The following is a 25,224-nucleotide window of genomic DNA, read 5'->3' as shown; positions in this document are numbered from 1 at the left end:
ATTCCGGGGGTGAGGGGTTACGGGGCAAGGGCGGGGGGGGGGGGCCCTGGGGAGCGCCTTCTGGGGCCGGCGGGGAGGGGGGTGTGGCGCCCGGGGTCCCGTCCCCACCCCCTCAGCCCTGCTCCTTGGCTCTCTCCACCCTCCCCGCCACACACCCCCGGACCCCCTCCCCCCAGACCCCTGAGGACGTCCCCTCGGGCCGCGTCCCGCCCTCGTCCTCCTGGATGCCCCAGGAGCCCCCCAAGCCCCCCTCCCCGCCACCCCCTTCCCCGGCCTGCGGCCCTGCCCTGCCCTGCCCTGCCCCGCGGGAACGAACGCGTTGGGGCCTCCGGGAGACAGGGGGCCACGGGGCTGGAAGGTCTTGGTGAGGAGCTGTGGGGGGGAGGGGGGAGGGGGGGAGTTCAGGCAAGCCTCGGGCAGCCCAGGCCTGGGGGGGCGGGGGCAGGGCCCTTGGGTGCTGGGGGCCGGAGGCTAAGGGCAGGACCAAGGCCAGGGGCTAGGGCCCAGCCCCCCAGCCCTCCCCCGTTGGAAGCCAAAGGAAAAGCGGGAGAGAAGGAAACCAGCAAACGGCCCACAAGGCGGCAAAAGCAAAAGGCCTACAGCACCCGGTATTCCCAGGCGGTCTCCCATCCAAGTACTAACCAGGCCCGACCCTGCTTAGCTTCCGAGATCAGACGAGATCGGGCGCGTTCAGGGTGGTATGGCCGTAGACGGAGGCGTGGCTCTCTGCCGCCCTCAAGAAGCGGCCCAGGCGCCCAGCCCCAAGTCCGCCCCTTCCCAGCCTGCGGCGCCTCCGCATCCGCCCGCCTGCCCCCCGCTGCCCCTCTGGCCCCGACGCCTGCCCTCCCGCACCAACGCCCGCCCCTGCTGCCACACAGTCCGTCGGCACCCAGATGCGGGACCAGCGCCCACAAGGCCTCCCGGGCGGGCCGGCGGCGGGCGGGCGGCCGCAGGCACGGCTCTGTGCGCGCCCGCCACCGGCCGCCGGGGCTGCTAGTGCGTGCGTGTGAGCCAGAGGGTCGGAAAGCCGCACACACGCGGACACACGGACACGCACACGCGCCGCCCTAGCGCCCCACGGACGGTGTCGGGGCGCCTCCGCGGGGGCCCGGCGGGCGCACGGCCACCGCCCTGCTGCTTTGTTGCCTCGGTTCTGGGAGCAGGTCTGCGCGGGGGGACGGCTGGGCGTGGGGGCCTCGGCCAACGCCTGCCGGGGAGGCCCGAGGTGCATGCAGCTTGGCCCAGCGCTCCCGGACCCTGTCTGTCGGTCGGCCTGGCGTGTGTCCGCCTGCCCCCGCGTGGCAGAGGGGGTCGTGCTGCACTTGGCCCCGCGGGCGCCCGCCCAGGTGCTCCCGCGGGCTCTTGCCCAGGGCGCTGCCCAGGGGCGGGTCCGGTGCCGCCGCCCCCCACCCCCCAAGTGCCCGCGTGAATGGGAAGACGGGGGATTCCGTTGCGTGGGCCAGGAGATCCGGGTGCCCCTGTCCCCAGTGCTCCCCGACGGGTGATCTCTGCACTCGGGCTTGGACGGTGCCCCACGTTGGTGCGTGGGTGCACGGGTGCGTGGCCGCGTGTGGGCGGGCCGGGGTACGCCTTCGGGCCCCCTCCCGCCCGTGGTCTCCGGAGGGTCTCCGCTGTGGGTCTCCCGCCATGTGTTGAAGGAGAGGGGACGGCTCGCCCAGCCTCGATTCCGGGGGTGAGGGGTTACGGGGCAAGGGCGGGGGGGGGGGGGCCCTGGGGAGCGCCTTCTGGGGCCGGCGGGGAGGGGGGTGTGGCGCCCGGGGTCCCGTCCCCACCCCCTCAGCCCTGCTCCTTGGCTCTCTCCACCCTCCCCGCCACACACCCCCGGACCCCCTCCCCCCAGACCCCTGAGGACGTCCCCTCGGGCCGCGTCCCGCCCTCGTCCTCCTGGATGCCCCAGGAGCCCCCCAAGCCCCCCTCCCCGCCACCCCCTTCCCCGGCCTGCGGCCCTGCCCTGCCCTGCCCTGCCCCGCGGGAACGAACGCGTTGGGGCCTCCGGGAGACAGGGGGCCACGGGGCTGGAAGGTCTTGGTGAGGAGCTGTGGGGGGGAGGGGGGAGGGGGGGAGTTCAGGCAAGCCTCGGGCAGCCCAGGCCTGGGGGGGCGGGGGCAGGGCCCTTGGGTGCTGGGGGCCGGAGGCTAAGGGCAGGACCAAGGCCAGGGGCTAGGGCCCAGCCCCCCAGCCCTCCCCCGTTGGAAGCCAAAGGAAAAGCGGGAGAGAAGGAAACCAGCAAACGGCCCACAAGGCGGCAAAAGCAAAAGGCCTACAGCACCCGGTATTCCCAGGCGGTCTCCCATCCAAGTACTAACCAGGCCCGACCCTGCTTAGCTTCCGAGATCAGACGAGATCGGGCGCGTTCAGGGTGGTATGGCCGTAGACGGAGGCGTGGCTCTCTGCCGCCCTCAAGAAGCGGCCCAGGCGCCCAGCCCCAAGTCCGCCCCTTCCCAGCCTGCGGCGCCTCCGCATCCGCCCGCCTGCCCCCCGCTGCCCCTCTGGCCCCGACGCCTGCCCTCCCGCACCAACGCCCGCCCCTGCTGCCACACAGTCCGTCGGCACCCAGATGCGGGACCAGCGCCCACAAGGCCTCCCGGGCGGGCCGGCGGCGGGCGGGCGGCCGCAGGCACGGCTCTGTGCGCGCCCGCCACCGGCCGCCGGGGCTGCTAGTGCGTGCGTGTGAGCCAGAGGGTCGGAAAGCTGCACACACGCGGACACACGGACACGCACACGCGCCGCCCTAGCGCCCCACGGACGGTGTCGGGGCGCCTCCGCGGGGGCCCGGCGGGCGCACGGCCACCGCCCTGCTGCTTTGTTGCCTCGGTTCTGGGAGCAGGTCTGCGCGGGGGGACGGCTGGGCGTGGGGGCCTCGGCCAACGCCTGCCGGGGAGGCCCGAGGTGCATGCAGCTTGGCCCAGCGCTCCCGGACCCTGTCTGTCGGTCGGCCTGGCGTGTGTCCGCCTGCCCCCGCGTGGCAGAGGGGGTCGTGCTGCACTTGGCCCCGCGGGCGCCCGCCCAGGTGCTCCCGCGGGCTCTTGCCCAGGGCGCTGCCCAGGGGCGGGTCCGGTGCCGCCGCCCCCCACCCCCCAAGTGCCCGCGTGAATGGGAAGACGGGGGATTCCGTTGCGTGGGCCAGGAGATCCGGGTGCCCCTGTCCCCAGTGCTCCCCGACGGGTGATCTCTGCACTCGGGCTTGGACGGTGCCCCACGTTGGTGCGTGGGTGCACGGGTGCGTGGCCGCGTGTGGGCGGGCCGGGGTACGCCTTCGGGCCCCCTCCCGCCCGTGGTCTCCGGAGGGTCTCCGCTGTGGGTCTCCCGCCATGTGTTGAAGGAGAGGGGACGGCTCGCCCAGCCTCGATTCCGGGGGTGAGGGGTTACGGGGCAAGGGCGGGGGGGGGGGGGCCCTGGGGAGCGCCTTCTGGGGCCGGCGGGGAGGGGGGTGTGGCGCCCGGGGTCCCGTCCCCACCCCCTCAGCCCTGCTCCTTGGCTCTCTCCACCCTCCCCGCCACACACCCCCGGACCCCCTCCCCCCAGACCCCTGAGGACGTCCCCTCGGGCCGCGTCCCGCCCTCGTCCTCCTGGATGCCCCAGGAGCCCCCCAAGCCCCCCTCCCCGCCACCCCCTTCCCCGGCCTGCGGCCCTGCCCTGCCCTGCCCTGCCCCGCGGGAACGAACGCGTTGGGGCCTCCGGGAGACAGGGGGCCACGGGGCTGGAAGGTCTTGGTGAGGAGCTGTGGGGGGGAGGGGGGAGGGGGGGAGTTCAGGCAAGCCTCGGGCAGCCCAGGCCTGGGGGGGCGGGGGCAGGGCCCTTGGGTGCTGGGGGCCGGAGGCTAAGGGCAGGACCAAGGCCAGGGGCTAGGGCCCAGCCCCCCAGCCCTCCCCCGTTGGAAGCCAAAGGAAAAGCGGGAGAGAAGGAAACCAGCAAACGGCCCACAAGGCGGCAAAAGCAAAAGGCCTACAGCACCCGGTATTCCCAGGCGGTCTCCCATCCAAGTACTAACCAGGCCCGACCCTGCTTAGCTTCCGAGATCAGACGAGATCGGGCGCGTTCAGGGTGGTATGGCCGTAGACGGAGGCGTGGCTCTCTGCCGCCCTCAAGAAGCGGCCCAGGCGCCCAGCCCCAAGTCCGCCCCTTCCCAGCCTGCGGCGCCTCCGCATCCGCCCGCCTGCCCCCCGCTGCCCCTCTGGCCCCGACGCCTGCCCTCCCGCACCAACGCCCGCCCCTGCTGCCACACAGTCCGTCGGCACCCAGATGCGGGACCAGCGCCCACAAGGCCTCCCGGGCGGGCCGGCGGCGGGCGGGCGGCCGCAGGCACGGCTCTGTGCGCGCCCGCCACCGGCCGCCGGGGCTGCTAGTGCGTGCGTGTGAGCCAGAGGGTCGGAAAGCCGCACACACGCGGACACACGGACACGCACACGCGCCGCCCTAGCGCCCCACGGACGGTGTCGGGGCGCCTCCGCGGGGGCCCGGCGGGCGCACGGCCACCGCCCTGCTGCTTTGTTGCCTCGGTTCTGGGAGCAGGTCTGCGCGGGGGGACGGCTGGGCGTGGGGGCCTCGGCCAACGCCTGCCGGGGAGGCCCGAGGTGCATGCAGCTTGGCCCAGCGCTCCCGGACCCTGTCTGTCGGTCGGCCTGGCGTGTGTCCGCCTGCCCCCGCGTGGCAGAGGGGGTCGTGCTGCACTTGGCCCCGCGGGCGCCCGCCCAGGTGCTCCCGCGGGCTCTTGCCCAGGGCGCTGCCCAGGGGCGGGTCCGGTGCCGCCGCCCCCCACCCCCCAAGTGCCCGCGTGAATGGGAAGACGGGGGATTCCGTTGCGTGGGCCAGGAGATCCGGGTGCCCCTGTCCCCAGTGCTCCCCGACGGGTGATCTCTGCACTCGGGCTTGGACGGTGCCCCACGTTGGTGCGTGGGTGCACGGGTGCGTGGCCGCGTGTGGGCGGGCCGGGGTACGCCTTCGGGCCCCCTCCCGCCCGTGGTCTCCGGAGGGTCTCCGCTGTGGGTCTCCCGCCATGTGTTGAAGGAGAGGGGACGGCTCGCCCAGCCTCGATTCCGGGGGTGAGGGGTTACGGGGCAAGGGCGGGGGGGGGGGGGCCCTGGGGAGCGCCTTCTGGGGCCGGCGGGGAGGGGGGTGTGGCGCCCGGGGTCCCGTCCCCACCCCCTCAGCCCTGCTCCTTGGCTCTCTCCACCCTCCCCGCCACACACCCCCGGACCCCCTCCCCCCAGACCCCTGAGGACGTCCCCTCGGGCCGCGTCCCGCCCTCGTCCTCCTGGATGCCCCAGGAGCCCCCCAAGCCCCCCTCCCCGCCACCCCCTTCCCCGGCCTGCGGCCCTGCCCTGCCCTGCCCTGCCCCGCGGGAACGAACGCGTTGGGGCCTCCGGGAGACAGGGGGCCACGGGGCTGGAAGGTCTTGGTGAGGAGCTGTGGGGGGGAGGGGGGAGGGGGGGAGTTCAGGCAAGCCTCGGGCAGCCCAGGCCTGGGGGGGCGGGGGCAGGGCCCTTGGGTGCTGGGGGCCGGAGGCTAAGGGCAGGACCAAGGCCAGGGGCTAGGGCCCAGCCCCCCAGCCCTCCCCCGTTGGAAGCCAAAGGAAAAGCGGGAGAGAAGGAAACCAGCAAACGGCCCACAAGGCGGCAAAAGCAAAAGGCCTACAGCACCCGGTATTCCCAGGCGGTCTCCCATCCAAGTACTAACCAGGCCCGACCCTGCTTAGCTTCCGAGATCAGACGAGATCGGGCGCGTTCAGGGTGGTATGGCCGTAGACGGAGGCGTGGCTCTCTGCCGCCCTCAAGAAGCGGCCCAGGCGCCCAGCCCCAAGTCCGCCCCTTCCCAGCCTGCGGCGCCTCCGCATCCGCCCGCCTGCCCCCCGCTGCCCCTCTGGCCCCGACGCCTGCCCTCCCGCACCAACGCCCGCCCCTGCTGCCACACAGTCCGTCGGCACCCAGATGCGGGACCAGCGCCCACAAGGCCTCCCGGGCGGGCCGGCGGCGGGCGGGCGGCCGCAGGCACGGCTCTGTGCGCGCCCGCCACCGGCCGCCGGGGCTGCTAGTGCGTGCGTGTGAGCCAGAGGGTCGGAAAGCCGCACACACGCGGACACACGGACACGCACACGCGCCGCCCTAGCGCCCCACGGACGGTGTCGGGGCGCCTCCGCGGGGGCCCGGCGGGCGCACGGCCACCGCCCTGCTGCTTTGTTGCCTCGGTTCTGGGAGCAGGTCTGCGCGGGGGGACGGCTGGGCGTGGGGGCCTCGGCCAACGCCTGCCGGGGAGGCCCGAGGTGCATGCAGCTTGGCCCAGCGCTCCCGGACCCTGTCTGTCGGTCGGCCTGGCGTGTGTCCGCCTGCCCCCGCGTGGCAGAGGGGGTCGTGCTGCACTTGGCCCCGCGGGCGCCCGCCCAGGTGCTCCCGCGGGCTCTTGCCCAGGGCGCTGCCCAGGGGCGGGTCCGGTGCCGCCGCCCCCCACCCCCCAAGTGCCCGCGTGAATGGGAAGACGGGGGATTCCGTTGCGTGGGCCAGGAGATCCGGGTGCCCCTGTCCCCAGTGCTCCCCGACGGGTGATCTCTGCACTCGGGCTTGGACGGTGCCCCACGTTGGTGCGTGGGTGCACGGGTGCGTGGCCGCGTGTGGGCGGGCCGGGGTACGCCTTCGGGCCCCCTCCCGCCCGTGGTCTCCGGAGGGTCTCCGCTGTGGGTCTCCCGCCATGTGTTGAAGGAGAGGGGACGGCTCGCCCAGCCTCGATTCCGGGGGTGAGGGGTTACGGGGCAAGGGCGGGGGGGGGGGGGCCCTGGGGAGCGCCTTCTGGGGCCGGCGGGGAGGGGGGTGTGGCGCCCGGGGTCCCGTCCCCACCCCCTCAGCCCTGCTCCTTGGCTCTCTCCACCCTCCCCGCCACACACCCCCGGACCCCCTCCCCCCAGACCCCTGAGGACGTCCCCTCGGGCCGCGTCCCGCCCTCGTCCTCCTGGATGCCCCAGGAGCCCCCCAAGCCCCCCTCCCCGCCACCCCCTTCCCCGGCCTGCGGCCCTGCCCTGCCCTGCCCTGCCCCGCGGGAACGAACGCGTTGGGGCCTCCGGGAGACAGGGGGCCACGGGGCTGGAAGGTCTTGGTGAGGAGCTGTGGGGGGGAGGGGGGAGGGGGGGAGTTCAGGCAAGCCTCGGGCAGCCCAGGCCTGGGGGGGCGGGGGCAGGGCCCTTGGGTGCTGGGGGCCGGAGGCTAAGGGCAGGACCAAGGCCAGGGGCTAGGGCCCAGCCCCCCAGCCCTCCCCCGTTGGAAGCCAAAGGAAAAGCGGGAGAGAAGGAAACCAGCAAACGGCCCACAAGGCGGCAAAAGCAAAAGGCCTACAGCACCCGGTATTCCCAGGCGGTCTCCCATCCAAGTACTAACCAGGCCCGACCCTGCTTAGCTTCCGAGATCAGACGAGATCGGGCGCGTTCAGGGTGGTATGGCCGTAGACGGAGGCGTGGCTCTCTGCCGCCCTCAAGAAGCGGCCCAGGCGCCCAGCCCCAAGTCCGCCCCTTCCCAGCCTGCGGCGCCTCCGCATCCGCCCGCCTGCCCCCCGCTGCCCCTCTGGCCCCGACGCCTGCCCTCCCGCACCAACGCCCGCCCCTGCTGCCACACAGTCCGTCGGCACCCAGATGCGGGACCAGCGCCCACAAGGCCTCCCGGGCGGGCCGGCGGCGGGCGGGCGGCCGCAGGCACGGCTCTGTGCGCGCCCGCCACCGGCCGCCGGGGCTGCTAGTGCGTGCGTGTGAGCCAGAGGGTCGGAAAGCCGCACACACGCGGACACACGGACACGCACACGCGCCGCCCTAGCGCCCCACGGACGGTGTCGGGGCGCCTCCGCGGGGGCCCGGCGGGCGCACGGCCACCGCCCTGCTGCTTTGTTGCCTCGGTTCTGGGAGCAGGTCTGCGCGGGGGGACGGCTGGGCGTGGGGGCCTCGGCCAACGCCTGCCGGGGAGGCCCGAGGTGCATGCAGCTTGGCCCAGCGCTCCCGGACCCTGTCTGTCGGTCGGCCTGGCGTGTGTCCGCCTGCCCCCGCGTGGCAGAGGGGGTCGTGCTGCACTTGGCCCCGCGGGCGCCCGCCCAGGTGCTCCCGCGGGCTCTTGCCCAGGGCGCTGCCCAGGGGCGGGTCCGGTGCCGCCGCCCCCCACCCCCCAAGTGCCCGCGTGAATGGGAAGACGGGGGATTCCGTTGCGTGGGCCAGGAGATCCGGGTGCCCCTGTCCCCAGTGCTCCCCGACGGGTGATCTCTGCACTCGGGCTTGGACGGTGCCCCACGTTGGTGCGTGGGTGCACGGGTGCGTGGCCGCGTGTGGGCGGGCCGGGGTACGCCTTCGGGCCCCCTCCCGCCCGTGGTCTCCGGAGGGTCTCCGCTGTGGGTCTCCCGCCATGTGTTGAAGGAGAGGGGACGGCTCGCCCAGCCTCGATTCCGGGGGTGAGGGGTTACGGGGCAAGGGCGGGGGGGGGGGCCCTGGGGAGCGCCTTCTGGGGCCGGCGGGGAGGGGGGTGTGGCGCCGGGGTCCCCCGCCGAGCCCCTTTCCGTCCCCACCCCCTCAGCCCTGCTCCTTGGCTCTCTCCACCCTCCCCGCCACACACCCCCGGACCCCCTCCCCCCAGACCCCTGAGGACGTCCCCTCGGGCCGCGTCCCGCCCTCGTCCTCCTGGATGCCCCAGGAGCCCCCCAAGCCCCCCTCCCCGCCACCCCCTTCCCCGGCCTGCGGCCCTGCCCTGCCCTGCCCTGCCCCGCGGGAACGAACGCGTTGGGGCCTCCGGGAGACAGGGGGCCACGGGGCTGGAAGGTCTTGGTGAGGAGCTGTGGGGGGGAGGGGGGAGGGGGGGAGTTCAGGCAAGCCTCGGGCAGCCCAGGCCTGGGGGGGCGGGGGCAGGGCCCTTGGGTGCTGGGGGCCGGAGGCTAAGGGCAGGACCAAGGCCAGGGGCTAGGGCCCAGCCCCCCAGCCCTCCCCCGTTGGAAGCCAAAGGAAAAGCGGGAGAGAAGGAAACCAGCAAACGGCCCACAAGGCGGCAAAAGCAAAAGGCCTACAGCACCCGGTATTCCCAGGCGGTCTCCCATCCAAGTACTAACCAGGCCCGACCCTGCTTAGCTTCCGAGATCAGACGAGATCGGGCGCGTTCAGGGTGGTATGGCCGTAGACGGAGGCGTGGCTCTCTGCCGCCCTCAAGAAGCGGCCCAGGCGCCCAGCCCCAAGTCCGCCCCTTCCCAGCCTGCGGCGCCTCCGCATCCGCCCGCCTGCCCCCCGCTGCCCCTCTGGCCCCGACGCCTGCCCTCCCGCACCAACGCCCGCCCCTGCTGCCACACAGTCCGTCGGCACCCAGATGCGGGACCAGCGCCCACAAGGCCTCCCGGGCGGGCCGGCGGCGGGCGGGCGGCCGCAGGCACGGCTCTGTGCGCGCCCGCCACCGGCCGCCGGGGCTGCTAGTGCGTGCGTGTGAGCCAGAGGGTCGGAAAGCCGCACACACGCGGACACACGGACACGCACACGCGCCGCCCTAGCGCCCCACGGACGGTGTCGGGGCGCCTCCGCGGGGGCCCGGCGGGCGCACGGCCACCGCCCTGCTGCTTTGTTGCCTCGGTTCTGGGAGCAGGTCTGCGCGGGGGGACGGCTGGGCGTGGGGGCCTCGGCCAACGCCTGCCGGGGAGGCCCGAGGTGCATGCAGCTTGGCCCAGCGCTCCCGGACCCTGTCTGTCGGTCGGCCTGGCGTGTGTCCGCCTGCCCCCGCGTGGCAGAGGGGGTCGTGCTGCACTTGGCCCCGCGGGCGCCCGCCCAGGTGCTCCCGCGGGCTCTTGCCCAGGGCGCTGCCCAGGGGCGGGTCCGGTGCCGCCGCCCCCCACCCCCCAAGTGCCCGCGTGAATGGGAAGACGGGGGATTCCGTTGCGTGGGCCAGGAGATCCGGGTGCCCCTGTCCCCAGTGCTCCCCGACGGGTGATCTCTGCACTCGGGCTTGGACGGTGCCCCACGTTGGTGCGTGGGTGCACGGGTGCGTGGCCGCGTGTGGGCGGGCCGGGGTACGCCTTCGGGCCCCCTCCCGCCCGTGGTCTCCGGAGGGTCTCCGCTGTGGGTCTCCCGCCATGTGTTGAAGGAGAGGGGACGGCTCGCCCAGCCTCGATTCCGGGGGTGAGGGGTTACGGGGCAAGGGCGGGGGGGGGGGGGCCCTGGGGAGCGCCTTCTGGGGCCGGCGGGGAGGGGGGTGTGGCGCCCGGGGTCCCCCGCCGAGCCCCTTTCCGTCCCCACCCCCTCAGCCCTGCTCCTTGGCTCTCTCCACCCTCCCCGCCACACACCCCCGGACCCCCTCCCCCCAGACCCCTGAGGACGTCCCCTCGGGCCGCGTCCCGCCCTCGTCCTCCTGGATGCCCCAGGAGCCCCCCAAGCCCCCCTCCCCGCCACCCCCTTCCCCGGCCTGCGGCCCTGCCCTGCCCTGCCCTGCCCCGCGGGAACGAACGCGTTGGGGCCTCCGGGAGACAGGGGGCCACGGGGCTGGAAGGTCTTGGTGAGGAGCTGTGGGGGGGAGGGGGGAGGGGGGGAGTTCAGGCAAGCCTCGGGCAGCCCAGGCCTGGGGGGGCGGGGGCAGGGCCCTTGGGTGCTGGGGGCCGGAGGCTAAGGGCAGGACCAAGGCCAGGGGCTAGGGCCCAGCCCCCCAGCCCTCCCCCGTTGGAAGCCAAAGGAAAAGCGGGAGAGAAGGAAACCAGCAAACGGCCCACAAGGCGGCAAAAGCAAAAGGCCTACAGCACCCGGTATTCCCAGGCGGTCTCCCATCCAAGTACTAACCAGGCCCGACCCTGCTTAGCTTCCGAGATCAGACGAGATCGGGCGCGTTCAGGGTGGTATGGCCGTAGACGGAGGCGTGGCTCTCTGCCGCCCTCAAGAAGCGGCCCAGGCGCCCAGCTCCAAGTCCGCCCCTTCCCAGCCTGCGGCGCCTCCGCATCCGCCCGCCTGCCCCCCGCTGCCCCTCTGGCCCCGACGCCTGCCCTCCCGCACCAACGCCCGCCCCTGCTGCCACACAGTCCGTCGGCACCCAGATGCGGGACCAGCGCCCACAAGGCCTCCCGGGCGGGCCGGCGGCGGGCGGGCGGCCGCAGGCACGGCTCTGTGCGCGCCCGCCACCGGCCGCCGGGGCTGCTAGTGCGTGCGTGTGAGCCAGAGGGTCGGAAAGCCGCACACACGCGGACACACGGACACGCACACGCGCCGCCCTAGCGCCCCACGGACGGTGTCGGGGCGCCTCCGCGGGGGCCCGGCGGGCGCACGGCCACCGCCCTGCTGCTTTGTTGCCTCGGTTCTGGGAGCAGGTCTGCGCGGGGGGACGGCTGGGCGTGGGGGCCTCGGCCAACGCCTGCCGGGGAGGCCCGAGGTGCATGCAGCTTGGCCCAGCGCTCCCGGACCCTGTCTGTCGGTCGGCCTGGCGTGTGTCCGCCTGCCCCCGCGTGGCAGAGGGGGTCGTGCTGCACTTGGCCCCGCGGGCGCCCGCCCAGGTGCTCCCGCGGGCTCTTGCCCAGGGCGCTGCCCAGGGGCGGGTCCGGTGCCGCCGCCCCCCACCCCCCAAGTGCCCGCGTGAATGGGAAGACGGGGGATTCCGTTGCGTGGGCCAGGAGATCCGGGTGCCCCTGTCCCCAGTGCTCCCCGACGGGTGATCTCTGCACTCGGGCTTGGACGGTGCCCCACGTTGGTGCGTGGGTGCACGGGTGCGTGGCCGCGTGTGGGCGGGCCGGGGTACGCCTTCGGGCCCCCTCCCGCCCGTGGTCTCCGGAGGGTCTCCGCTGTGGGTCTCCCGCCATGTGTTGAAGGAGAGGGGACGGCTCGCCCAGCCTCGATTCCGGGGGTGAGGGGTTACGGGGCAAGGGCGGGGGGGGGGGGCCCTGGGGAGCGCCTTCTGGGGCCGGCGGGGAGGGGGGTGTGGCGCCCGGGGTCCCCCGCCGAGCCCCTTTCCGTCCCCACCCCCTCAGCCCTGCTCCTTGGCTCTCTCCACCCTCCCCGCCACACACCCCCGGACCCCCTCCCCCCAGACCCCTGAGGACGTCCCCTCGGGCCGCGTCCCGCCCTCGTCCTCCTGGATGCCCCAGGAGCCCCCCAAGCCCCCCTCCCCGCCACCCCCTTCCCCGGCCTGCGGCCCTGCCCTGCCCTGCCCTGCCCCGCGGGAACGAACGCGTTGGGGCCTCCGGGAGACAGGGGGCCACGGGGCTGGAAGGTCTTGGTGAGGAGCTGTGGGGGGGAGGGGGGAGGGGGGGAGTTCAGGCAAGCCTCGGGCAGCCCAGGCCTGGGGGGGCGGGGGCAGGGCCCTTGGGTGCTGGGGGCCGGAGGCTAAGGGCAGGACCAAGGCCAGGGGCTAGGGCCCAGCCCCCCAGCCCTCCCCCGTTGGAAGCCAAAGGAAAAGCGGGAGAGAAGGAAACCAGCAAACGGCCCACAAGGCGGCAAAAGCAAAAGGCCTACAGCACCCGGTATTCCCAGGCGGTCTCCCATCCAAGTACTAACCAGGCCCGACCCTGCTTAGCTTCCGAGATCAGACGAGATCGGGCGCGTTCAGGGTGGTATGGCCGTAGACGGAGGCGTGGCTCTCTGCCGCCCTCAAGAAGCGGCCCAGGCGCCCAGCCCCAAGTCCGCCCCTTCCCAGCCTGCGGCGCCTCCGCATCCGCCCGCCTGCCCCCCGCTGCCCCTCTGGCCCCGACGCCTGCCCTCCCGCACCAACGCCCGCCCCTGCTGCCACACAGTCCGTCGGCACCCAGATGCGGGACCAGCGCCCACAAGGCCTCCCGGGCGGGCCGGCGGCGGGCGGGCGGCCGCAGGCACGGCTCTGTGCGCGCCCGCCACCGGCCGCCGGGGCTGCTAGTGCGTGCGTGTGAGCCAGAGGGTCGGAAAGCCGCACACACGCGGACACACGGACACGCACACGCGCCGCCCTAGCGCCCCACGGACGGTGTCGGGGCGCCTCCGCGGGGGCCCGGCGGGCGCACGGCCACCGCCCTGCTGCTTTGTTGCCTCGGTTCTGGGAGCAGGTCTGCGCGGGGGGGACGGCTGGGCGTGGGGGCCTCGGCCAACGCCTGCCGGGGAGGCCCGAGGTGCATGCAGCTTGGCCCAGCGCTCCCGGACCCTGTCTGTCGGTCGGCCTGGCGTGTGTCCGCCTGCCCCCGCGTGGCAGAGGGGGTCGTGCTGCACTTGGCCCCGCGGGCGCCCGCCCAGGTGCTCCCGCGGGCTCTTGCCCAGGGCGCTGCCCAGGGGCGGGTCCGGTGCCGCCGCCCCCCACCCCCCAAGTGCCCGCGTGAATGGGAAGACGGGGGATTCCGTTGCGTGGGCCAGGAGATCCGGGTGCCCCTGTCCCCAGTGCTCCCCGACGGGTGATCTCTGCACTCGGGCTTGGACGGTGCCCCACGTTGGTGCGTGGGTGCACGGGTGCGTGGCCGCGTGTGGGCGGGCCGGGGTACGCCTTCGGGCCCCCTCCCGCCCGTGGTCTCCGGAGGGTCTCCGCTGTGGGTCTCCCGCCATGTGTTGAAGGAGAGGGGACGGCTCGCCCAGCCTCGATTCCGGGGGTGAGGGGTTACGGGGCAAGGGCGGGGGGGGGGGGCCCTGGGGAGCGCCTTCTGGGGCCGGCGGGGAGGGGGGTGTGGCGCCGGGGTCCCCCGCCGAGCCCCTTTCCGTCCCCACCCCCTCAGCCCTGCTCCTTGGCTCTCTCCACCCTCCCCGCCACACACCCCCGGACCCCCTCCCCCCAGACCCCTGAGGACGTCCCCTCGGGCCGCGTCCCGCCCTCGTCCTCCTGGATGCCCCAGGAGCCCCCCAAGCCCCCCTCCCCGCCACCCCCTTCCCCGGCCTGCGGCCCTGCCCTGCCCTGCCCTGCCCCGCGGGAACGAACGCGTTGGGGCCTCCGGGAGACAGGGGGCCACGGGGCTGGAAGGTCTTGGTGAGGAGCTGTGGGGGGGAGGGGGGGGGAGGGGGGGAGTTCAGGCAAGCCTCGGGCAGCCCAGGCCTGGGGGGGCGGGGGCAGGGCCCTTGGGTGCTGGGGGCCGGAGGCTAAGGGCAGGACCAAGGCCAGGGGCTAGGGCCCAGCCCCCCAGCCCTCCCCCGTTGGAAGCCAAAGGAAAAGCGGGAGAGAAGGAAACCAGCAAACGGCCCACAAGGCGGCAAAAGCAAAAGGCCTACAGCACCCGGTATTCCCAGGCGGTCTCCCATCCAAGTACTAACCAGGCCCGACCCTGCTTAGCTTCCGAGATCAGACGAGATCGGGCGCGTTCAGGGTGGTATGGCCGTAGACGGAGGCGTGGCTCTCTGCCGCCCTCAAGAAGCGGCCCAGGCGCCCAGCCCCAAGTCCGCCCCTTCCCAGCCTGCGGCGCCTCCGCATCCGCCCGCCTGCCCCCCGCTGCCCCTCTGGCCCCGACGCCTGCCCTCCCGCACCAACGCCCGCCCCTGCTGCCACACAGTCCGTCGGCACCCAGATGCGGGACCAGCGCCCACAAGGCCTCCCGGGCGGGCCGGCGGCGGGCGGGCGGCCGCAGGCACGGCTCTGTGCGCGCCCGCCACCGGCCGCCGGGGCTGCTAGTGCGTGCGTGTGAGCCAGAGGGTCGGAAAGCCGCACACACGCGGACACACGGACACGCACACGCGCCGCCCTAGCGCCCCACGGACGGTGTCGGGGCGCCTCCGCGGGGGCCCGGCGGGCGCACGGCCACCGCCCTGCTGCTTTGTTGCCTCGGTTCTGGGAGCAGGTCTGCGCGGGGGGACGGCTGGGCGTGGGGGCCTCGGCCAACGCCTGCCGGGGAGGCCCGAGGTGCATGCAGCTTGGCCCAGCGCTCCCGGACCCTGTCTGTCGGTCGGCCTGGCGTGTGTCCGCCTGCCCCCGCGTGGCAGAGGGGGTCGTGCTGCACTTGGCCCCGCGGGCGCCCGCCCAGGTGCTCCCGCGGGCTCTTGCCCAGGGCGCTGCCCAGGGGCGGGTCCGGTGCCGCCGCCCCCCACCCCCCAAGTGCCCGCGTGAATGGGAAGACGGGGGATTCCGTTGCGTGGGCCAGGAGATCCGGGTGCCCCTGTCCCCAGTGCTCCCCGACGGGTGATCTCTGCACTCGGGCTTGGACGGTGCCCCACGTTGGTGCGTGGGTGCACGGGTGCGTGGCCGCGTGTGGGCGGGCCGGGGTACGCCTTCGGGCCCCCTCCCGCCCGTGGTCTCCGGAGGGTCTCCGCTGTGGGTCTCCCGCCATGTGTTGAAGGAGAGGGGACGGCTCGCCCAGCCTCGATTCCGGGGGTGAGGGGTTACGGGGCAAGGGCGGGGGGGGGGGGGGCCCTGGGGAGCGCCTTCTGGGGCCGGCGGGGAGGGGGGTGTGGCGCCCGGGGTCCCGTCCCCACCCCCTCAGCCCTGCTCCTTGGCTCTCTCCACCCTCCCCGCCACACACCCCCGGACCCCCTCCCCCCAGACCCCTGAGGACGTCCCCTCGGGCCGCGTCCCGCCCTCGTCCTCCTGGATGCCCCAGGAGCCCCCCAAGCCCCCCTCCCCGCCACCCCCTTCCCCGGCCTGCGGCCCTGCCCTGCCCTGCCCTGCCCCGCGGGAACGAACGCGTTGGGGCCTCCGGGAGACAGGGGGCCACGGGGCTGGAAGGTCTTGGTGAGGAGCTGTGGGGGGGAGGGGGGAGGGGGGGAGTTCAGGCAAGCCTCGGGCAGCCCAGGCCTGGGGGGGCGGGGGCAGGGCCCTTGGGTGCTGGGGGCCGGAGGCTAAGGGCAGGACCAAGGCCAGGGGCTAGGGCCCAGCCCCCCAGCCCTCCCCCGTTGGAAGCCAAAGGAAAAGCGGGAGAGAAGGAAACCAGCAAACGGCCCACAAGGCGGCAAAAGCAAAAGGCCTACAGCACCCGGTATTCCCAGGCGGTCTCCCATCCAAGTACTAACCAGGCCCGACCCTGCTTAGCTTCCGAGATCAGACGAGATCGGGCGCGTTCAGGGTGGTATGGCCGTAGACGGAGGCGTGGCTCTCTGCCGCCCTCAAGAAGCGGCCCAGGCGCCCAGCCCCAAGTCCGCCCCTTCCCAGCCTGCGGCGCCTCCGCATCCGCCCGCCTGCCCCCCGCTGCCCCTCTGGCCCCGACGCCTGCCCTCCCGCACCAACGCCCGCCCCTGCTGCCACACAGTCCGTCGGCACCCAGATGCGGGACCAGCGCCCACAAGGCCTCCCGGGCGGGCCGGCGGCGGGCGGGCGGCCGCAGGCACGGCTCTGTGCGCGCCCGCCACCGGCCGCCGGGGCTGCTAGTGCGTGCGTGTGAGCCAGAGGGTCGGAAAGCCGCACACACGCGGACACACGGACACGCACACGCGCCGCCCTAGCGCCCCACGGACGGTGTCGGGGCGCCTCCGCGGGGGCCCGGCGGGCGCACGGCCACCGCCCTGCTGCTTTGTTGCCTCGGTTCTGGGAGCAGGTCTGCGCGGGGGGACGGCTGGGCGTGGGGGCCTCGGCCAACGCCTGCCGGGGAGGCCCGAGGTGCATGCAGCTTGGCCCAGCGCTCCCGGACCCTGTCTGTCGGTCGGCCTGGCGTGTGTCCGCCTGCCCCCGCGTGGCAGAGGGGGTCGTGCTGCACTTGGCCCCGCGGGCGCCCGCCCAGGTGCTCCCGCGGGCTCTTGCCCAGGGCGCTGCCCAGGGGCGGGTCCGGTGCCGCCGCCCCCCACCCCCCAAGTGCCCGCGTGAATGGGAAGACGGGGGATTCCGTTGCGTGGGCCAGGAGATCCGGGTGCCCCTGTCCCCAGTGCTCCCCGACGGGTGATCTCTGCACTCGGGCTTGGACGGTGCCCCACGTTGGTGCGTGGGTGCACGGGTGCGTGGCCGCGTGTGGGCGGGCCGGGGTACGCCTTCGGGCCCCCTCCCGCCCGTGGTCTCCGGAGGGTCTCCGCTGTGGGTCTCCCGCCATGTGTTGAAGGAGAGGGGACGGCTCGCCCAGCCTCGATTCCGGGGGTGAGGGGTTACGGGGCAAGGGCGGGGGGGGGGGGGCCCTGGGGAGCGCCTTCTGGGGCCGGCGGGGAGGGGGGTGTGGCGCCCGGGGTCCCCCGCCGAGCCCCTTTCCGTCCCCACCCCCTCAGCCCTGCTCCTTGGCTCTCTCCACCCTCCCCGCCACACACCCCCGGACCCCCTCCCCCCAGACCCCTGAGGACGTCCCCTCGGGCCGCGTCCCGCCCTCGTCCTCCTGGATGCCCCAGGAGCCCCCCAAGCCCCCCTCCCCGCCACCCCCTTCCCCGGCCTGCGGCCCTGCCCTGCCCTGCCCTGCCCCGCGGGAACGAACGCGTTGGGGCCTCCGGGAGACAGGGGGCCACGGGGCTGGAAGGTCTTGGTGAGGAGCTGTGGGGGGGAGGGGGGAGGGGGGGAGTTCAGGCAAGCCTCGGGCAGCCCAGGCCTGGGGGGGCGGGGGCAGGGCCCTTGGGTGCTGGGGGCCGGAGGCTAAGGGCAGGACCAAGGCCAGGGGCTAGGGCCCAGCCCCCCAGCCCTCCCCCGTTGGAAGCCAAAGGAAAAGCGGGAGAGAAGGAAACCAGCAAACGGCCCACAAGGCGGCAAAAGCAAAAGGCCTACAGCACCCGGTATTCCCAGGCGGTCTCCCATCCAAGTACTAACCAGGCCCGACCCTGCTTAGCTTCCGAGATCAGACGAGATCGGGCGCGTTCAGGGTGGTATGGCCGTAGACATAGGTTGTATGGCCCAGCGGCCCTCCTTGGCGGTAGGTGGGCGGCCTGCTGGCGGGTTGCAGCAGGCACAGGTCTGTGCGCGCCCGCCAACGGCCTTTTTTTTTTTTGGTTATTTTTTTTTTCCCTTCATTTTATTTTATTTTTTTTTTTTCAGTTGTATATTTACAGTTTTTTGTGCTTTGGTTTCAATTATATAATGATCAGATACCCATCCCTCCACCAGTGCCCATTATCCACCACCATGGATAATATCCCTCCCACCCCCATCCCCCCATCCCCCCTGTCTCTGTGGCAGGACAATCCCCTGTGTTCTCTCTCTCCTTTTGGGTGTTGTGGTCTGCAAAAGAGGCATTGAGTGGCAAACATGTTCAGTCCATAGTCCACTTTCGACATGCATCTTCCCTCCTGGGAGGATCCTCCAAACACCCTTTATTTGGTGTTCCCTTCTCTATCTGAGCTGCCCTTTCCTCTAGAATGCCTGACTTGCCACTAAGCTATGGAGTAATCCTCCTGGTACTTATCTCGGCTATTCTTGGGTGTTAGTCTCCTATTTTGTTACTTTATGTCCCCCAGATGAATGCAATCTTTCTGTGTCTATCCCTCTCTTTCTGACTCATTTCGCTTAGCATGATACTTTCCATGTTGTACCATTTGTATGTAAATTTCATGACTTCATCTTTTCTAACAGCTACATAGTACTCCATTGTGTAGATGTACCAAAGTTTCTTTTACCAGTCATCTGTTCTTGGGCATTCAGGTTTCTTCCAGTTTCTGGCTATTGTAAAGAGTGCTGCAATGAACAAACAAGTGCAGATGTCACTTCGACTATACATTTTTGCCTCTCTGGCCTTTTGCTTTTTTGGATCACACCCGGTGATGCACAGGGGTTTCTCCTGGCTCATGCCCTCAGGAATTACTCTTGTCGGTGTCAGGGGACCATATATGATGTTGGGAATTGAACCCGGGTCAGCCACGTGCAACGCAAATGTCCCACCTGCTGTTTTCACTCCAGCCCCTCATTGAGGTTTTTGTCTGCATCTCCCTGATGATTAATGATGTAGAGCATTTTTTCATGTGCCTTTTTGCCATTCTAATTTCTTCTTTGAGAAAGTTTTTGTTCATTTCGTCTCCCCATTTTTTATTGGGTTTGGATGTTTTCTTCTTGTGGAGTTCAACCAGTACTTTGTATATCCTTGATATCAACCCCTTGTTGCATGTGTATTGGGCGAATATCCTTTCCCATTCTGTGGACTGTCTTTGTATTTTGGTCACTGTTTCTTTTGAGGTGCAGAAGCTTCTGAGTTTAAGATAGTCCCGTTTGCCTATCTCTGTTTTCACTTGCTTGGCCAGTGGTGTGACATCTTTGAAGATACCATTAGCCTCTCAATGTCATGGAGGGTTTTGCCAACTTTGTCTTCAGTGCACTCTATGGATTCCAGTCTGATGTTGAGTTCTTCAACCCATTTTGATCTTACTTTTGTACGTGGTGGTAGGCAGAGATCTGAGCCCATTTTTTTTTGCATGTAGCTGTCCGGTTTTGCCAACACAATTTGTTAAAGAGGCTTTCCTTGCTCCACTTCACATTTCTTGCTCCCTTATGGAAGATTAGATGATCATATGTTTGGGGGGCAATGTCAGTATATTCAACCCTGTTCCATTGGTCTGCAGCTCTGCCTCTGTTCCAGTACCATGCTGTTTTAATTATTATTGCTTTGTAGTAGAATTTGAAGTTAGGGAGGTTGATTCCTCCATTTTCTTTTTCCCAAGAATTGCTTTAGCTATTCATGGGTGCTTATTGTTCCATATGAATTTCAGGAGTGTTTGCTCTATTTCTTTGAAGAATGTCATGGGTATCATTATGGGGATCGCATTGAATTTGTACAATGCTTTGAGAAGTATTGCCATTTTGACAATGTTAATTTCCCAATCTGTGAACAGGGGATATCTTTCCATTTTCTCATGTCCTCTTTTATTTCCTGAAGTAGCGTTTTGTATAAACTCTTTTTTTAATGATGTGAGAAACCAGTGAATTAGAAGAAATAAAGTGTACATTTACATAAGAGTTTATGCCCCTTGTGTTCTAAAAGAGGTGGGGAGGTGGTAAGAGTTGATCCCAGTTCAGGTTCTGCTGGTGGGAGATATTTACTCTCTTCAGGTGAGTAAGGGGCTGGGAAAGGAAGGGCTGTTTTCTGTTTGAAGTTTCTTGGCGGGGGTTGGCTTGAGGTTGGTTTGTGCACACAGCTGCAGAGCTCTTTCTGCTCCCTGCCCAGTGCTGGGGAGGGGGAGGGGGCTTGGTGAGCCGCAGGGCAAAGGCCTCACTGCAGATCCCACCTTGTCCAGGGTCAGACCTTCCAGCCGTTGGTAGCTGTTTTCTAAGAACATCCTGACCCAGCCGTTGGTGGCTATGCTTTTGGAGAACATCCACTGCTGCTTTTGAGCTCTTGAAGAATCCAGGGGCACGCACGACCTCCTCAGGTGTTCTGAAATGGAACAGACCTGGGCGATAGTCCAGCGGGGAGGACATTTGCCTTGCAAACAGTCAACCCGGATTTGATCTCCCGCATACCATGTGGATGCCAAGCACTTGAGTGCAGAGCCAGGAGTAACCTCAGCAAAATACAGGGAACAGAAAAGTAACCAAAAAACAAAAACACAGAAAAAAAAAAAAACAGAAAAGTAACCAAAACAGAAAAGAAAAGAAAAGAAAAGAAAAAGAAAGAAAACTAACCAAAAACAAACAAACAAACAAAAAAAGAAACACCAGAGATCTGATTGGCTCTAGCTCCGGGTTTGCTGCTGCCGCCTGAAATAGAAAGGCTCAGTGCCTCAGGGACCTGAGGACTGTACCCCTCAGAGCGCCTGACTGGACCTGCAGGCTGCGTGTGCCTCAGAGGATATGAACGGCCTAAAGAATTGAGCTCTGGCACGTCTCTCTAGACAACGGCCCGGGGATGTGAGCTCCAGCTACCGGGCGAGGGGCTCAGCGTTGGGAGGGAACCGGGACCCCGGGTCTGCTCTGAGCGGGGCGGGGAGGTGGGCGGGCAATGCTGCTGTTGCTGCTGCTGCTACTGCTGCTGCTGCTGCTGCTGCTGCTGCTGCTGCTGCTGCTGCTGCTGCTGCTGCTGCCTCTGCTGCCACCTGCGCAGCACAGGTGCGTCCGGGCGCGGGGTGCGGGACGCAGGAGAAGTGGGCAGGCAGACACAAGGAAGAGCGGCCCGCCGGCACCCACAAGCACACGGCTGATGGGTCGGGGACGCGTGGCAGGGGGCGTGACGCGGAAGAAGCGGGCGCCGTTACACTGGGGGGTCCCCAGCCAGTCGTCCTTGGGCAGATGAGATGGTCTGGGTGTGGATGGGAGATACAGGGGTGGGGATGGGGGGCACGAGTCCCGGAGGTACCTTGACTGTCAGTGACCACACTGACGTTACAAACGGTCTCTGCTAGGGGCCTGCGGACCAGGCACAGGGCATGGCTCCCTGGCAAAGGTAACCTTTATCTAAGGAGCCGGCTGTGACAATAATGGCTGGGAATGGTCATGCTGGACAAGAGCTGAGGGTTAAAAGTAGCATAAGGGATCTTTACAGCACACAGCCACAGAGAAGAAAGGCCCCGGTGGGTGGGGGGGGAGGGGGCCTCCATAGCTCCCGCAGAATGCTCCAGGTCCTGAAGAGAGTCGAGATCACTGGGAAGTCCCAGGTGGGGTAGGTGCCCCATCCTGCATCCTCCAGAGGGAACCCCGGTGACCATGAGCCTCTACAAGCATAGGTTGCTTAGGCAGGAACCAGGACTCTTGCTGCAAACTGCTGGGACTACCCCGGCACCCAGGTAACCTCTGACTCCGGAAGTCACGCCCACAACCCGCCCCCAGCACCATAGCACACAGCCACAGAGAAGAAAGGCAAAGTTGGGGGGGGGGGGGCTCCACAGCTCCCAAGAATGCTCCCGGTCCCGAAGAGAGCCAAGATCACCGGGAAGTCCCAGATGGGGTAGGTGCCACATCCCGCCTCCTCCAGAGGGAACCCCGGTGACCATGAGCCTCTACAAGCATAGTTAGTTTACGCAGGAACCAGAATTCTTACTGCAAACCGCGCGGCTGCTTATGCGGCTGCGCAACATCTTCTTAAATATAAAGTGGTCAATGGAAAGTAAATTCTCCAACGTTTCTCCCTGAAAATCAGGCTTAATTCTTTTACAAAGCACAATACCCAATAGGAAAGAGAGAACAAAAGGGAATGCCCTGCCACAGAAGCAGGGTGGGATGGGGATGGAATGGGGGGTGGGAGGGTTACTGGGATCCGTGGTGGTGGGAAATGGTTACTCCACTGAGGGTTGGGTATTCAAAATAAATAAATAAATTTAATTAAAAAAAAGTAGCATAAGTGATATTCTGGATAACCTTTCAGTATCAATATTGCAAACTACAGTGCCCAAAAGGAAAGATGGGGGGGGGGTGGAGGGAGCAAGAGAGAGAGAGAGAGAGAGAGAGAGAGAGAGAGAGAGAGAGAGAGAAAGAGAGAGGTGGTCATTTTTGGAGCTTTGTACCAATGCCTAGGACTGATTGGTGGATATTTTTTTTCCTGTCAGAGGACCTGTTGGTGAACTTGACCATGGGCTAAGTCTCCCAGTTGCTGGTGCTGGTCTGGGTTGTTGTTGGTACTCAGGTCTTTCCCACAGTGCCTCAGTCTCTCAGTGAGGCAGATGGATTTCCCTTTGTCCCCTGTTGCAGATGGGAGAGGACCTTGTAGTGGAATGAGGTGGCTCTGAATCAGTCCTTCCAAAATGCAAAGGAGAAACATTATGAAGAGCTACAAGTACCACTATATAAACTCATCCACCAGCCAAGCTTTGTAGACTAACAATTAAATTTTGGAAGGGAGCCACAGACCACAAAAATTCATGGTACACTGGTCTCCCAGCTGAAAAACTCTGGGGTGCCTTTGGGACAGAGAGGCTGATCCCCCACCCTGCCCAAACCCTGGCAGCCACAGTCATACTCCCATGGTTGGTGCCAGGCGAATAGCCCAAAGACTCTCACAACTAAGCTCTACAGATATCAAACTGCCCCAGATTCCGGTTACACCAGTTTTCAGGCTGAGAACTCTGGGGTCTTCTTGGAGGGGGTCAGACAGCCTCCCCCACACCCTCTGTACTTCAGGAAGCTCTGGTATCCACACCCATGTCCCACAACCAATGCCATGTAAACTCACGGCCCAGTTAAATTCTAGAGCCGCTTGACACCTCCACACTCTACACTCAGAATTACTGTCTCTACACTAGGAATTATTCCTTGTGGTCTCAGGGGACCATATGCAGTGCCAGGGTTGGAGTTTGGGTTCATACTTGAGCAAGGCAAAGACCCTACCCACTGAAGTATGCTCAGTGAATTGCTCAGTGAATTGTTCCCTCAGTTCTTAATGTTTTTCAGGTCCCCATATAACTGCAGTTTCTGTACTTTCAGTGAGTAATTTCTTGTCCTTGCCCCATGCCTCTTTCCAGAGACAAAGAGACGGGGGACCACAGACTGATGGTGAAACAGACCACTGACTGTTTAATGCAAAGCTGCTAGCATACTTATAGAACATGGGGGTGATGCTGAGGTATAGCACCTAGGTGTGACTGATCATTTACAGAGATAAAACATTTGGAAGAGGCAATTCTCTTGGGGAAATTAACCCTAGGAGACACTCTGTATCCCAGGGACATGTACATTACTTTTGTGTTTCATTTTAGTTGTATATGTTGAACAATTAAGTTTACTTTTTATCAATACTTGGAGTTGTTTGGATAAACACAGTAAGAGACAAAAATCCCAAAACTTACTTCTCTGGGCTCTGAGAGCATGCAGGGCTTTCACCTTAAATCCCAGACTAAGTCTCCTCAGACAGTTCAGCTTGTCTTTCCCCATGGGGGTCCTGCCTCTTTAAGTTGTAACTTGCTTGTATCAAGACCATGCATTTATACTTTCTATGCCAGAGTAGCTTTTTCATCTAACTCCAGGTCCATCCCAGCCCCATGGTAAGACCTACCTTTTGGGGTGTTAGGAACTATAGCAACTGAAGCCTGAGCCAAGTAATTATGATCAATACCCAGGAATAGATATATTTCAGAGTCAATCAACTCCCAAATATTAGAAACATAGCATTAACGGTCTTTCTCTGTTTAACCAAAGAACATTGCTCTATAGTAAAATATAAAAAGGCTATAGGGAAACAGAAAAGCAGGGTACAAATACACAACACTTCAAATACAAATCACTACAAATACAAAGTACAGAATTACCAGAAAGTTGGGCTTATAAGTAATCAAGACTGACTTGGGGAATTAAGACAATGAGAGGTAAAATACAAAGGAAAGATTTAAGATAAACTCAAGGGATTAGGGGTGCTCACAAGAGCACTGCAATCTTCTCTGGGAGGAGGAGAAGGGGCAATTCACTGATGAAGCTAAAACACTTAAGGTTGATATCTAACACCTATACTTTGTTATAGAGGCTGAAGCAGTTGCCATTCCCACCAACAGTGAATGAAGGTTTCTTTCCCCCACTTCCCTGCACTATTGGTTGTTTTTAGTCTTTTTTTGGTTTTGGGGCCACACCCAGCAGTGCTCAGGGTTTACTCTGACTGTGCTCAGAGATCACTCCTGGCAGGCCTCACCCATCCCCACTCCACCAAATAGTATATCTATAAGTTTGCTATGAGCAATCCAAAAATAAAATTAAGAAAATAATATTTTAAATGCCATCAAAAATAATAAAATACTAGCGCTACATAAAAAGTTTTCTTTTAATTAGCATTACCTCTTTATTTTTTATTTATTAATAAAAAATAAAAATAAATACTTTTTTTTTTTATCTTGGGCCACTCCTGGTTATGCTCAGGGGTTACTTCTGGCTCTGCACTCAGGAATTACTCCTGGAGGTGCTCAGGGGACCATATGGAATGCTGGGAATTGAACCCCGGTTGGCTGCAAGCAAGGCAAACACCTTACCCACTGTGCTATAGTTCCAGCTTCCAAGATTACCTCTTTTATCTCTTCCCTTGCCTTTGGTAAATCTGTGCCAGAGTCCAAAAATTATTTTTAGTTATTAATTTTTTGGAGGTAGTGGAGGTCTGCCGGTGAGGTATTTATCTGGTACTGGTAGGGTGGGTCTTCTATGTGTAATCCCTGGGTCGCTGGCAGTTTGTGAAGCAGACAAAGCAGGGTAGGTACCTCCACTACCCAGCTTCCGCCATGGTCCAGAAAGCTTTCCAGACTGCGTGACACATCATAAGACACTTCATACCCATCTTCCAGGATTCTGCACCGTATTTGATAGGATTCAAATATGGTTTGAATCATAGGATCACCTGCAAGGGTGATTAGAGGCCGCCCTAAAAGCCTCTATTCCTCTTGGAGAGCCTACCGAGCTATGGAGAGTATCCCGCCCATACAGCAGAGCCTGGCAAGCTATCCATGATGTATTCGATATGCCAAAACCAGTCAATACAATGGGTCTCATTCCCCTGACCCTGAAAGAGCCATCAATACGGCAGTGTTAAGAAGGATGAGGAAGGAGAGGCTGATAAAAAATCAAGGCC

At 66.3% G+C, this 25,224-nt stretch overlaps 11 non-coding genes across 11 annotated transcripts; all 11 read right to left on the bottom strand.

Moving 5' to 3' along the window:
* Positions 1-593: 593 nt before the first annotated feature.
* On the bottom strand, positions 594-712 carry LOC130017105 (5S ribosomal RNA). The gene has a single exon (XR_008791333.1). It is a non-coding gene; the product is annotated as a 5S ribosomal RNA (ribosomal RNA).
* A 1,566-nt stretch (positions 713-2,278) lies between these two features.
* LOC130017030 (5S ribosomal RNA) lies at positions 2,279-2,397 on the bottom strand. The gene has a single exon (XR_008791312.1). It is a non-coding gene; the product is annotated as a 5S ribosomal RNA (ribosomal RNA).
* Positions 2,398-3,963: 1,566 nt separating this feature from the next.
* On the bottom strand, positions 3,964-4,082 carry LOC130016955 (5S ribosomal RNA). Its single transcript, XR_008791294.1, has one exon. It is a non-coding gene; the product is annotated as a 5S ribosomal RNA (ribosomal RNA).
* A 1,566-nt stretch (positions 4,083-5,648) lies between these two features.
* On the bottom strand, positions 5,649-5,767 carry LOC130016894 (5S ribosomal RNA). The gene has a single exon (XR_008791282.1). It is a non-coding gene; the product is annotated as a 5S ribosomal RNA (ribosomal RNA).
* Positions 5,768-7,333: 1,566 nt separating this feature from the next.
* On the bottom strand, positions 7,334-7,452 carry LOC130016824 (5S ribosomal RNA). Its single transcript, XR_008791275.1, has one exon. It is a non-coding gene; the product is annotated as a 5S ribosomal RNA (ribosomal RNA).
* Positions 7,453-9,032: 1,580 nt separating this feature from the next.
* Positions 9,033-9,151, bottom strand: LOC130016749 (5S ribosomal RNA). Its single transcript, XR_008791262.1, has one exon. It is a non-coding gene; the product is annotated as a 5S ribosomal RNA (ribosomal RNA).
* A 1,583-nt stretch (positions 9,152-10,734) lies between these two features.
* Positions 10,735-10,853, bottom strand: LOC130017557 (5S ribosomal RNA). The gene has a single exon (XR_008791430.1). It is a non-coding gene; the product is annotated as a 5S ribosomal RNA (ribosomal RNA).
* Positions 10,854-12,435: 1,582 nt separating this feature from the next.
* Positions 12,436-12,554, bottom strand: LOC130017551 (5S ribosomal RNA). The gene has a single exon (XR_008791428.1). It is a non-coding gene; the product is annotated as a 5S ribosomal RNA (ribosomal RNA).
* A 1,585-nt stretch (positions 12,555-14,139) lies between these two features.
* On the bottom strand, positions 14,140-14,258 carry LOC130017474 (5S ribosomal RNA). Its single transcript, XR_008791414.1, has one exon. It is a non-coding gene; the product is annotated as a 5S ribosomal RNA (ribosomal RNA).
* A 1,567-nt stretch (positions 14,259-15,825) lies between these two features.
* Positions 15,826-15,944, bottom strand: LOC130017395 (5S ribosomal RNA). Its single transcript, XR_008791397.1, has one exon. It is a non-coding gene; the product is annotated as a 5S ribosomal RNA (ribosomal RNA).
* A 1,583-nt stretch (positions 15,945-17,527) lies between these two features.
* On the bottom strand, positions 17,528-17,646 carry LOC130016703 (5S ribosomal RNA). Its single transcript, XR_008791254.1, has one exon. It is a non-coding gene; the product is annotated as a 5S ribosomal RNA (ribosomal RNA).
* Between the last annotated feature and the right edge of the window lie 7,578 nt (positions 17,647-25,224).

Source organism: Sorex fumeus, unplaced genomic scaffold (assembly GCF_029834395.1).
Source record: "Sorex fumeus unplaced genomic scaffold, SorFum_2.1 ptg000007l, whole genome shotgun sequence".
Taxonomy (NCBI): domain Eukaryota; kingdom Metazoa; phylum Chordata; class Mammalia; order Eulipotyphla; family Soricidae; genus Sorex; species Sorex fumeus.
The sequence above is the reverse complement of the archived record's forward strand: the minus strand, read 5'-3'. Positions and strand labels throughout refer to the sequence as shown.